This window comes from Amblyomma americanum, chromosome 1 (genome assembly GCF_052857255.1).
Source record: "Amblyomma americanum isolate KBUSLIRL-KWMA chromosome 1, ASM5285725v1, whole genome shotgun sequence".
NCBI lineage: Eukaryota > Metazoa > Arthropoda > Arachnida > Ixodida > Ixodidae > Amblyomma > Amblyomma americanum.
In genome coordinates this window covers 550300808-550312612 of record NC_135497.1, presented here as the reverse complement: position 1 = coordinate 550312612, position 11805 = coordinate 550300808, and positions in this window count along the sequence as shown.

Sequence of the window (11805 nt, the reverse complement as noted above, 5' to 3'; positions counted from 1 at the left end):
TTATACAAGGGGGTGTGTTCTGGACATTAACATGCATATTAAGGACACTGTACGGACAACGGCAGTGGTGTGATAATGTTCCGTAAATGCAATTCGGTGTGCTCTGTCAGTGGTGTGTTTTTGGTGGTGTGCTTGGCATCTGCGTTGTGTTGTATGCGGCTTCCATCGCCACAGAAGATAGTCGGTTGGCTGGAAGGCTTGAAGATGGGGATGATGTGAGCAGTTTCTTATGGGAAAACTCTTGAGAGAGGGGGCCCTTGTCACATAAATTAGGCAGTTTGAAATAGAAGTAAGAACGAAAGAGGTTTGGAGAAAACGACGAGGATGACAATAAGCATGACGTGTATTAACCGAAGAATACAGAAGATAAAGAAGTATTCGTTGAGGTGGGAAGAAATGATTGGTGGTGAAGAGAAGACGAAGACGGCTATGACAAGGATGACGGGTATTAACGCCAAGGGTATAAAAGCGCGAGGGAGAGCGTGGCACGGGGGGGGGGGAGATTAGAGAAGCGCAGGTTCCGGTGGCTCAGGAACACCTCGGCTGGAAGAGAGCAACGCCGGCTACTGCTCCTGTGATGTCGAGTTCTACGGCGCCGCACCGTGGATTTCCTGCCGTTCCTGAGCCCGTTCCGTGGAGTCGACTAATGACGCAACCACCTGCTACGGCCAGGGGTGCCTTCAGCGCTTCTGCCACACATCTGGGTGGTGCCCACAACGCCAACATCAACAGCTTCCCTTCCACGGGCACTTGGACTAGGAGTTTGTACCACGCCGCCAACGGCACCGCCAGCGACGCCAGCCTGATCAGTTCGGACGCCACCTCGACGCTGGCTACTGGACTCATGCAACGCTCCATCAGCACCGAACCGTGAGCACGAAAGCCGAACCCTCCTAGTAGAACGCCAGTAGTAGACGCTAGTAGTAGACGCTAGTAGTAGTGTTCCCGGGTCGTGTGTATTGGTAGTCTGTGTTTTGTGTTGGTTTTGTTAGTTTTAAGGCGAAAGCTTTATTGGCCGCAAACTTGCGATTTCGGCGTGGCGGTACTCCATCGAGGCACGTGACGTCACAACTCGCGCCTCGCCGCAGAAGGTTACTGTGCTTCGAGCACTCGCCGCGCCATCTGCATGACGTCACACCGCGCCGCCGGTTGGTAGGACGCGACACCGCGTTCCTCGTAGTTGGTTTCGCCTCCACTCGCTTCGACTGCTGCATCGCATGCGTGATAACATATCACAGGATTGAAAAGGAGAGCTGGCGTGCGCCGCAACCACAGTGTAGGCGACAGTATGGACAGCGACAATTCTGATAAGCTGATGGAGGCCTAGAATCGACAGCGGAACGAGATGAAGAGGAAACGAATCGCCCAGGAAACAGACGAACAGCGCGCCGAACAACTGGCTAAACGCCGCCGTGAATATGCCGCCGCGAGACAGGCACGTTTAACGTCCGGTGTCTCGACCGCTAGCAGCAGCGACAGCATCCGGAGGAGTGACCTGTGTCCTGCTTCGCTGAAGACGGCGCGTGATGAACGGTGGAATGCGACCTCAGCGGCGGGCTCAAGAAACCGAAGAATAACGTGCCGTTAGCCTAAAGAATGGGCGTAAGAGTGACGCGACCCCTTCAGTCCTTGGATAGCCTCGGTGTGGCAATCAAACATGGACCTACAGGTCATACTGGACATTTAAGCCTGTGCTTCATACGTTGTGGAATATGTGAACAAGGCCAACCGGGGAGTTTCACAATTGCTTTCGCTACATATATCCTGGCATAGCCGAGCTAAGCCACTGCCATTTTTGTGTGCTAGAATGTATTAAATGTGCGTCTATGTAGTACACACGTCGCGTAGTCGATTCTCTCAGCCCAAGTGTTCTGCGGGGATCCCTGACAGAGCCAACACAAGAGAATAAAACACAGTGTAACTACAAAATACAATGAAAAGCACAAACACCTTGAAGAAAGGTTAACAGAAAATGCAGTAAGTGATATTGGTGGTATAAACACTAAGGGCCACCGCAGTGGCTGAGTATGCATGGCACTCGGCTGGTGAACCGAAAGGCGCGGGTTCGGTCCCGGCCGCGGCGGTTTGCATTTCGATGGAGGCGAAATGCCAGAGTTCCGTGAACTGTGCAATGTCAGTGCACGTTAAAGCGCCCCAGGTGGTCGAAATTTTTCAATCCCTTCACTACGGCGTTCCTCATAGCCTGAGCCGCCTTGGGACGTTAAACCTCCAAACCAAACCAATCCAACGTAAACAGCAGCAGGTTACAATTCATCAATAGAGAGTTGCAACGAGCAGAAAAACAACAACAAAAAGCACGAACAGAACTTCAGAGAAACAGAGAATAGGGCAAAAATTGAGATTACAAATAACAGCAGTCCGTTGAAAAGAACAATAAAAAATAAACAATGCATGGATGGAATAAAAATGTACGCATGAACCTAAGCAGTAAAGATGGCGTTGTAAAATTATGAAAAATTTCACGATGTGTGACACTTGTAACGCGTGAAAGTAGGCGTTCCGTTCGACTGTCGTGCGTGGTATGAATGAGTGCTTGTAGTTAAACACACGGCATGCCAAACGCTTACCTTTTAGGGATGATCGCATCGCTCAGAGATGGCAGCAGCTAAACAAAAACGGTCGTCATGAAAGGCTGAGTCAAGGTGCAGTTTATGAAAATGTGACTATCGTCCAACTTTACGGTGGTGGGATAATTCTTCTTGTTCGGTCCGCTTATTAAAGGCCCTGAGGCTGGTATGGCATGTGTAATAGGAGAAAATGAAATTAACTGCGTGATTCTGCAATCATTCAGTGGTATTTTGAATGCAAAAGCCTTAGATGGCTCATCAACACGCAAGCACGGCGTCGCCAAAAAAGTGGAGGCATTACAAGACTTCTTTTTAAGCGAGATTTATTGCCTCAGGGAAGGGTGTGACGTCATCAATGGTGGGAAAATGCGAAGTGTTAACCGGTAACAGCCTGTACTGGTACTTGCAACTGCACCAACCGCAAAGTAATAGAACAGGATTAGAATAGAATTGGGAAAATGTTGGGGTAGAGTCAGAATACTGTACGGATAAAATTGAAATAAAATTGAAAAATTATTGGATTTTATTTGGAAAATAATTGAAATACAGGTGGAAGAGAACTGCAATGTTTTGCATTACTCACACGCATGTTTTTGAAGTGCCACTGGTATTATTTTAGGAACGCTTGTTGAGGGCGCAAATAACCGAAGCGTATTCAGTTCTCTGTCGAATGCGAGTGGTATATGCACGTTTATGGAGGTAGCACGGAGCTTGCTTTTGGATATTTTAAGGAACCTATTTGCAGACTACTGGACGCAAAAGTAAAGTTATTATCATGGCTCCATGTTTGGTCTGAATGAAGTAGTCTATCTTGGGTACTCGTCCGGCAGCTGCCAATATATATAAAAAAAATTGGAGGCTCCTAAGCTTCTCCTTAAATATAAGGCGCGATAGCGTAAAGCGTATATTGTCATAAATGCAGAAGGCCATTGTCTACATAACATTCATAGATCCTAGGAGTCTTCATACCTCTCCTCGCACAGTAGTGCAGAGGTTAAGCGACCCGCTACTGGCCTGCGATGCAGGTGCTCCCAGCGGTGGGCCTTGTGCGAGACCAATCATTAATTTAACTGCCACCTGTAATTGTGGGCAGTTTGCTCACTCTCCAGTGGGTAGGTTCTGATGGCGCCGCAAGGACACGTGACCTAGGTGGCCTACCTGCATCTTAGGTTGCTGTCTTTGGACCACCCTCTAGAGTTATGCGCGTGAATTTTCGCTCACAACGCCGACAACCCCAACGCCGGATTTCCTGGGTAACGCGGCATTCAACTCTATTGCGTTATAGTAAGTTGTTAGAATTTGAGATATTAAGTCGGTAAAAAGTATTAACTTTGTCTTATACTGAATTAGGGATATATGCCAAGTAGAGCATCATGATGACACTGAGCCAATTTTAGATAGATTGAAGGGCTTAGCGACCACGATCAAAGAAAATTTCGCTTGAATTTACACAGTTGCAAGCCAAAGCTCTGATTTGGGAAGCAATAGAGTTATTTAATTTATTTATTTATTTATTTATTTATTTATTTATTTATTTATTTATTTATTTATTTATTTATTTATTTATTTATCAATACTGCAATCCCCTCTGGGGATTTTAGCAGGGTGGGATACAATAAATACATAATGAAAACAATAACACAGACAAAGCATATAATACAAATTAGATCCATGGAGCGTATAAACAGTTAAAGACAACACATTTCTAAACAATACCTGAAATAAATGCCGATAGTGATGATTTTGAAATTTGATCATTGGTTAGTAGATTCCATTCAGTTACTGTTCGGGGAAAGAAAGAATACTTAAAACAGTTATTATGGGTGCTAAAGGCGGTTATTGTGCGACTGTGTCTCTGCCTTGTAGAATACCCAGATGAAAAACTAATTATTCCCGTGAGGTCGGTTTTATAATGACCGTTAATAAGTTGAAAGAGGAATTTTAGTCGTGATACACGGTTTCTTTGCGTTAATGGGGGCAGGTTTGCTTTGATTAGTAGTTCGGTTACTGATGTACGTTCAAAGCTATTATATATGAAGCGAACTGCTTTTCTTTGCACCATTTCCATCTTGGTGATGTTAGTCTTGGTGAAAGGGTCCCAAATTACACATGCATAGTCTAGTATCGGCAGAATTACACTTTTGTATGCGAACAGACGGACAGAAGGGGTGGAAAGTCTCAAAGCCCTCTTCAAGAAGAATAATTTGCGGTTAGCATTAGCTACTACATATTCAAGGTGCTTAGTCCAAGTGAGATCATTAGTGATCCAGAGTCCTAGATACTTGTAGTGTGTTACTTCGGAGAGAAATATGTCGTTAGTAGCATATGGATATTTAAGTTTGTGCTTCTTGCGTGTAATGGTCATAAAAACAGTTTTTGGAAAATTAATTGACATTTGCCAAGCTTTGCACCAGGCAACAACTTGTCCTAAGGCATTGTTCAGCAGTTCCTGGTCAGCGGCATTCTCTATTTCCGAGTACAATACACAGTCGTCAGCATAAAGTTTAACCTTAACGGGAATACCATGCAGTACATCATTAATAAACAAAAGAAACAAAAGAGGCCCAAGCACCGAGCCCTGCGGGACGCCAGAGCCAACTGAAAGTCGTTCTGAATGGTGGTCATTAAAAACAACAAATTGTTCTCTGTTCTCAAGATAAGCCGCAAGCCAATTAATTAGTTGAGAATTTTTCAGTATTGCGCCTAATTTGTGAAGTAACTTTTTATGAGACACCTTGTCGAAAGCCTTTGAAAAATCCATAAAAACAGCGTCTATTTGTTTCCCATTGTTAATTGCTTTAGCAAAGTCATGCACTGTTAGAACCAATTGGGTATTTGTAGAGTAGCCTTTTCGGAAACCATGTTGATGCTTCGTAAGTATATTATATTTCTCCAAGAACTCTGAGATATGATTATGAATTATGTGTTCCAAAAGTTTACATACCGTAGATGTTAAAGAAATTGGGCGGTAATTTTGAATGCACTGTTTTTTTCCTGCCTTATGTAGTGGCTTCACTGTGGCAGTCCTCCAGTCGCTCGGCACTTGTCCCTCGCACAATGATCTCGTGAACAGAACGTGCAGGTATTTTGAGGTCCATTCTGCATACCGCTTTAAAAATGTGTTTGGAATGTTGTCCGGACCGCAAGACTTTTTAATGTCCAGATTTAAAAGCATGTTTAGTATTCCTGTTTCACTTATTTTAACATCGGGTATAGGTGACGTAGGTAATTCGAAAGACGGCATTACGCCATTATCTTTAGTAAAGACGGACTTAAAATGTTTATTAAATGCATTTGCTATTTCCTTGCCATCGCACACATCTTTACCATCAACATGAAACACATCACATTCCTTGGAAGTCGGAGAGATAGAACGCCAAAACTTTTCTGGAGCTGTAGTTATGAAACTGGGCAGTGATTCACCATAGTAGCGTTGTTTATCGGCATATACTTTATTTTTAAGGCGGGAGGAAATTTCGTCAGTCTTGTTTTTGACCGCCTGTGCAGCATGGATTTTCAATCTTTTCTTAAGACGCTTCAATTGCCTTTGGAGTCGTAACGTCTCACGGGAGATCCAGGGGTTCCTGCCGTTTTTCTTTTTAGTTATCAGCGGGACAAAACGGTCAATGCACTCTTTTACTAATTTTTTAAACCTGCACCAAAGCGAATGCACAATCTGTGCTATCTGAAAAGGCATCGAAGTTAAGCAAAAGTATGTCAATGATTGATACATCATCGGCTCGAGAAAAGTTTGGGTAAGATGGATATTTAGGCTTGCTATCCAAGACGGCATCGGCAATGGTGAGTAGGACAGCTTCGTGGTCTGAAATTCCAGGTACTATTTCGTAATTTGTATCTGCGCCTATTGATCCGCTGACAAAAAATAGGTCAATGACTGACTGAGAACTGCCCTGAATTCTTGTGCTTTGTTCCACAATTTGCAATAAATCAAAGGAAAAAGCAATGTCCAAAATTGCTTCACCTAAAGCGTCATGTTTTTCAAGTGAGAACGTCAACCAGTCTATATTAGGTAAATTGAAATCACCTGACAATATAATACGATCACCAAGTTTGACATTCGTGTACAAATATTGTTTGAGATCGTCTAGAACGGAAACGGTAGAACTAGGGGGCCTATACATTGCTGCAATAACATATCTAACATTTCCATAGTATGCTTTACAAAAAATACACTCTACATTGGGTATATCAGACATTGGGAAAATTCGCAAGGTTGACTTAAAGAGTATGCTAACTCCTCCACCTCTACCATCACGGTCTTTTCTGTACGAACTGTAGCCAGTGGGTACAAACTCACTGTCAAATACTGTGTCGTTAAGCCAAGTCTCAGTCAAAACCGCAATTTCTGGATCGTGCAAAAGCAGAAGAGCCTCCAACTCAGCAGTCTTGTTTAGAACACTCCTACAATTAACATTTAATATTTTCAGGGTCCGAGGTTTATTGGTGAGAAGTCAGTTTGATTTCTTTCTAAGCCTGAAGCGAGAACCTTTCGCTTCGTCCCAACCAAATAGGACGTTATCAACGCTTAGTTTATCGAATAATAACTTTGCTTTGGCTCCTTCGTCTCTCTCTTCTTTACAGCTTTTCCATAACTGTTTACGTATTTCTCGAACTCGTTTTGAATAATCCTCAGCTATTGATATGCCGGAGTCTTTGAGCTTGTGACATGATTGTAATATGGACATTGTTTCACGGAAATCGAGCAGTTTTAAAATGACAGGTCGCACCTTGCTTGCTTCCTTTTTACCCATTCTATGGCATCTTTCGACGCCACTTACCGTTAAACCCAGCTTTTCCTGAAAAACGCCGTTTGTTACTTTCTCTTCCAGTTCATGGTTAGACTCAATGCTGTCCTCCTCTATACCGTAAATGATAAGGTTATTTCATCTACCTCTGTTTTCTAAGCCATCCATCTGGTTTCTAACTAAAGTAAGCTGCCCCTGAAGTTCTGATATGGTAGATTCCATATCTTTCACCTTCGTGGCTAAGACATTTAGGCCGGATAACTGTCTCTCAATACCGTCAATCCGCTCAGTTAAAGAGGAAAGCTTGTCTTCTATCTTGTTTTGTGATGCCTGTAGTCCCTCCATTGTTGAAGTAATCTTACCCTGGCCTGCTAGTAACTCCGATAGCATCTCTTTTTCAGTTGGACCAGGATTTGCTTCAATATCGCCACAAGACAACAGATCTTTCGATAATGTAATAACACAAGACAGAAAGCACTCAACGCTCAGTGGGCAGGGCAGCAGCACTAAAAAACGATCGTCACTTCGATAACAATGTTCATATTTGAGATTACCGACCTGAAGTGCAAAGCAAAAGGGATTGCTTAGCATGTTGCCGTGTCTGCTGCTGACATGCCCACTGGCGAAGAAAAGCTCCGGTGGTGGATTTATAGTCGATGGATGAGCCACGTGACATGACGTCCCCGATGTCGTCAAAGGTGTGGAAGCTGATAGCCAAGTTGGTCTGGTTCAGTTATGACTCCGTCGGAAAGCAGTACTGCTGATACGGCATCGAATCCTTGAACATGGTTCGCACGTGTCGCTTGATACCACTCACGCGGCGCTAGCAGGGCTCCGAGAAAGACCTGAAGTGCAAAGCAAAAGGGATTGCTTAGCATGTTGCCGTGTCTGCTGCTGACATGCCCACTGGCGAAGAAAAGCTCCGGTGGTGGATTTATAGTCGATGGATGAGCCACGTGACATGACGTCCCCGATGTCGTCAAAGGTGTGGAAGCTGATAGCCAAGGTTGGTCTGGTTCAGTGATGACTCCGTCGGAAAGCAGTACTGCTGATACGGCATCGAATCCTTGAACATGGTTCGCACGTGTCGCTTGATACCACTCACGCGGCGCTAGCAGGGCTCCGAGAAAGACCTGAAGTGCAAAGCAAAAGGGAGTGCTTAGCATGTTGCCGTGTCTGCTGCTGACATGCCCACTGGCGAAGAAAAGCTCCGGTGGTGGATTTATAGTCGATGGATGAGCCACGTGACATGACGTCCCCGATGTCGTCAAAGGTGTGGAAGCTGATAGCCAAGGTTGGTCTGGTTCAGTGATGACTCCGTCGGAAAGCAGTACTGTTGATACGGCATCGAATCCTTGAACATGGTTCGCACGTGTCGCTTGATACCACTCACGCGGCGCTAGCAGGGCTCCGAGAAAGACCTGAAGTGCAAAGCAAAAGGGATTGCTTAGCATGTTGCCGTGTCTGCTGCTGACATGCCCACTGGCGAAGAAAAGCTCCGGTGGTGGATTTATAGTCGATGGATGAGCCACGTGACATGACGTCCCCGATGTCGTCAAAGGTGTGGAAGCTGATAGCCAAGGTTGGTCTGGTTCAGTGATGACTCCGTCGGAAAGCAGTACTGCTGATACGGCATCGAATCCTTGAACATGGTTCGCACGTGTCGCTTGATACCACTCACGCGGCGCTAGCAGGGCTCCGAGAAAGACCTGAAGTGCAAAGCAAAAGGGATTGCTTAGCATGTTGCCGTGTCTGCTGCTGATATGCCCACTGGCGAAGAAAAGCTCCGGTGGTGGATTTATAGTCGATGGATGAGCCACGTGACATGACGTCCCCGATGTCGTCAAAGGTGTGGAAGCTGATAGCCAAGGTTGGTCTGGTTCAGTGATGACTCTGTCGGAAAGCAGTACTGCTGATACGGCATCGAATCCTTGAACATTGTTCGCACGTGTCGCTTGATACCACTCACGCGGCGCTAGCAGGGCTCCGAGAAAGACCTGAAGTGCAAAGCAAAAGGGATTGCTTAGCATGTTGCCGTGTCTGCTGCTGACATGCCCACTGGCGAAGAAAAGCTCCGGTGGTGGATTTATAGTCGATGGATGAGCCACGTGACATGACGTCCCCGATGTCGTCAAAGGTGTGGAAGCTGATAGCCAAGGTTGGTCTGGTTCAGTGATGACTCCGTCGGAAAGCAGTACTGCTGATACGGCATCGAATCCTTGAACATGGTTCGCACGTGTCGCTTGATACCACTCACGCGGCGCTAGCAGGGCTCCGAGAAAGACCTGAAGTGCAAAGCAAAAGGGATTGCTTAGCATGTTGCCGTGTCTGCTGCTGATATGCCCACTGGCGAAGAAAAGCTCCGGTGGTGGATTTATAGTCGATGGATGAGCCACGTGACATGACGTCCCCGATGTCGTCAAAGGTGTGGAAGCTGATAGCCAAGGTTGGTCTGGTTCAGTGATGACTCCGTCGGAAAGCAGTACTGCTGATACGGCATCGAATCCTTGAACATTGTTCGCACGTGTCGCTTGATACCACTCACGCGGCGCTAGCAGGGCTCCGAGAAAGACCTGAAGTGCAAAGCAAAAGGGATTGCTTAGCATGTTGCCGTGTCTGCTGCTGACATGCCCACTGGCGAAGAAAAGCTCCGGTGGTGGATTTATAGTCGATGGATGAGCCACGTGACATGACGTCCCCGATGTCGTCAAAGGTGTGGAAGCTGATAGCCAAGGTTGGTCTGGTTCAGTGATGACTCCGTCGGAAAGCAGTACTGCTGATACGGCATCGAATCCTTGAACATGGTTCGCCCGTGTCGCTTGATACCACTCACGCGGCGCTAGCAGGGCTCCGAGAAAGACCTGAAGTGCAAAGCAAAAGGGATTGCTTAGCATGTTGCCGTGTCTGCTGCTGCCATGCCCACTGGCGAAGAAAAGCTCCGGTGGTGGATTTATAGTCGATGGATGAGCCACGTGACATGACGTCCCCGATGTCGTCAAAGGTGTGGAAGCTGATAGCCAAGGTTGGTCTGGTTCAGTGATGACTCCGTCGGAAAGCAGTACTGCTGATACGGCCTCGAATCCTTGAACATGGTTCGCACGTGTCGCTTGATACCACTCACGCGGCGCTAGCAGGGCTCCGAGAAAGACCTGAAGTGCAAAGCAAAAGGGATTGCTTAGCATGTTGCCGTGTCTGCTGCTGACATAATGTTTTTTATGAAACTAGATGCCCAAACACGCTTCCATATGGGGCGCCAGAATTTATTCTTTTATTTATTTCTTTTGGAATACTCTCAATGCCTTTTTGAGTTTTCTGTACTATAGTGGACAGTTACAAGCGGTATTCACAAGTATATATTTATCGGCGGCAATTTGAAGCCTCTGGAATAGAATAATGCACATGCAGCACACATGGCAGAGACACGTAACAAATCACGAAATAGGACGAGAACGGCAGTTGCATGTTAGAAGTACTGAGGTGGGAGAAACACTGCAGTAGAATATATTTTGAAGATTCGTGTCTTAAGAAATGTAACACCAAACCTCTTAGCAAGCTGGACAAATTTATCAACTGTTAACTCAGCTGTAAATTATGGGTGCAACTGATTGCTATGTCAGCTACTTGTGCTAAAAATGGACATCAGGAGGTACCATTGGAACCAAAGATCTTGAAGGGTGAGTGCAAGCTGGTGTGGAGTTCCCCTTGAACGAGTAATGTGAGGATATTCTGTAGAGGACATCATTAAGGGGTCGGCGTAATTTAGCGCGGCTGCACAATGTGTGGAGGCATGCATAGCAAAAAAGTTCTGTGGGTGAATGTGTACGACGATATCAGTGGAAGATAAATTGCATGTCTTTCCTTTGGACCATTTCACGTGCTCTAACGTACGTACCTCCAGTGTAAAGGAACCAGGCTATGTTAACATATCAAAAAGTGGTTGGATAAATGCGAGCAAACTAAAACTTTTGTATATTTTTGGAATGACACAGGGCCCTTTCAAGGAATAGCAACTTGTTCATTGCTCTCCTGGCGGCGCTTTGAACATGCGTTGTCCAATTTTAGTAAGAAATAATCAGAACCCAAAGTACCTATACACAGTCCCACTTCAGATATTCACATTAAAGTGTGCACACAATCTAATTTAGAAAAACCGCTTGTAATCGAAGTAGAAACTAATTTTATTAATTAATTCTAATCTGTTTTTTTTTGCACTGCTCTGCGAGTATTCCTAAAAAATTGTTCACTTTTGATAATCATTAGCGTCCTTTATTTTTTTTTCATAGCTACCAATCTTCAGTGCAGAGACGAATTTTCACTCGACTTTCATTTCATATGTCGTTTATAAACAGTGGGAACAACAGCGAAGCTAAAAGCGTGCCTCTAGAGACTCCTGACAATACAGATCCTAGCTTCGAGGCATGATGATCATTTTGCACAAACGGATATCGGTA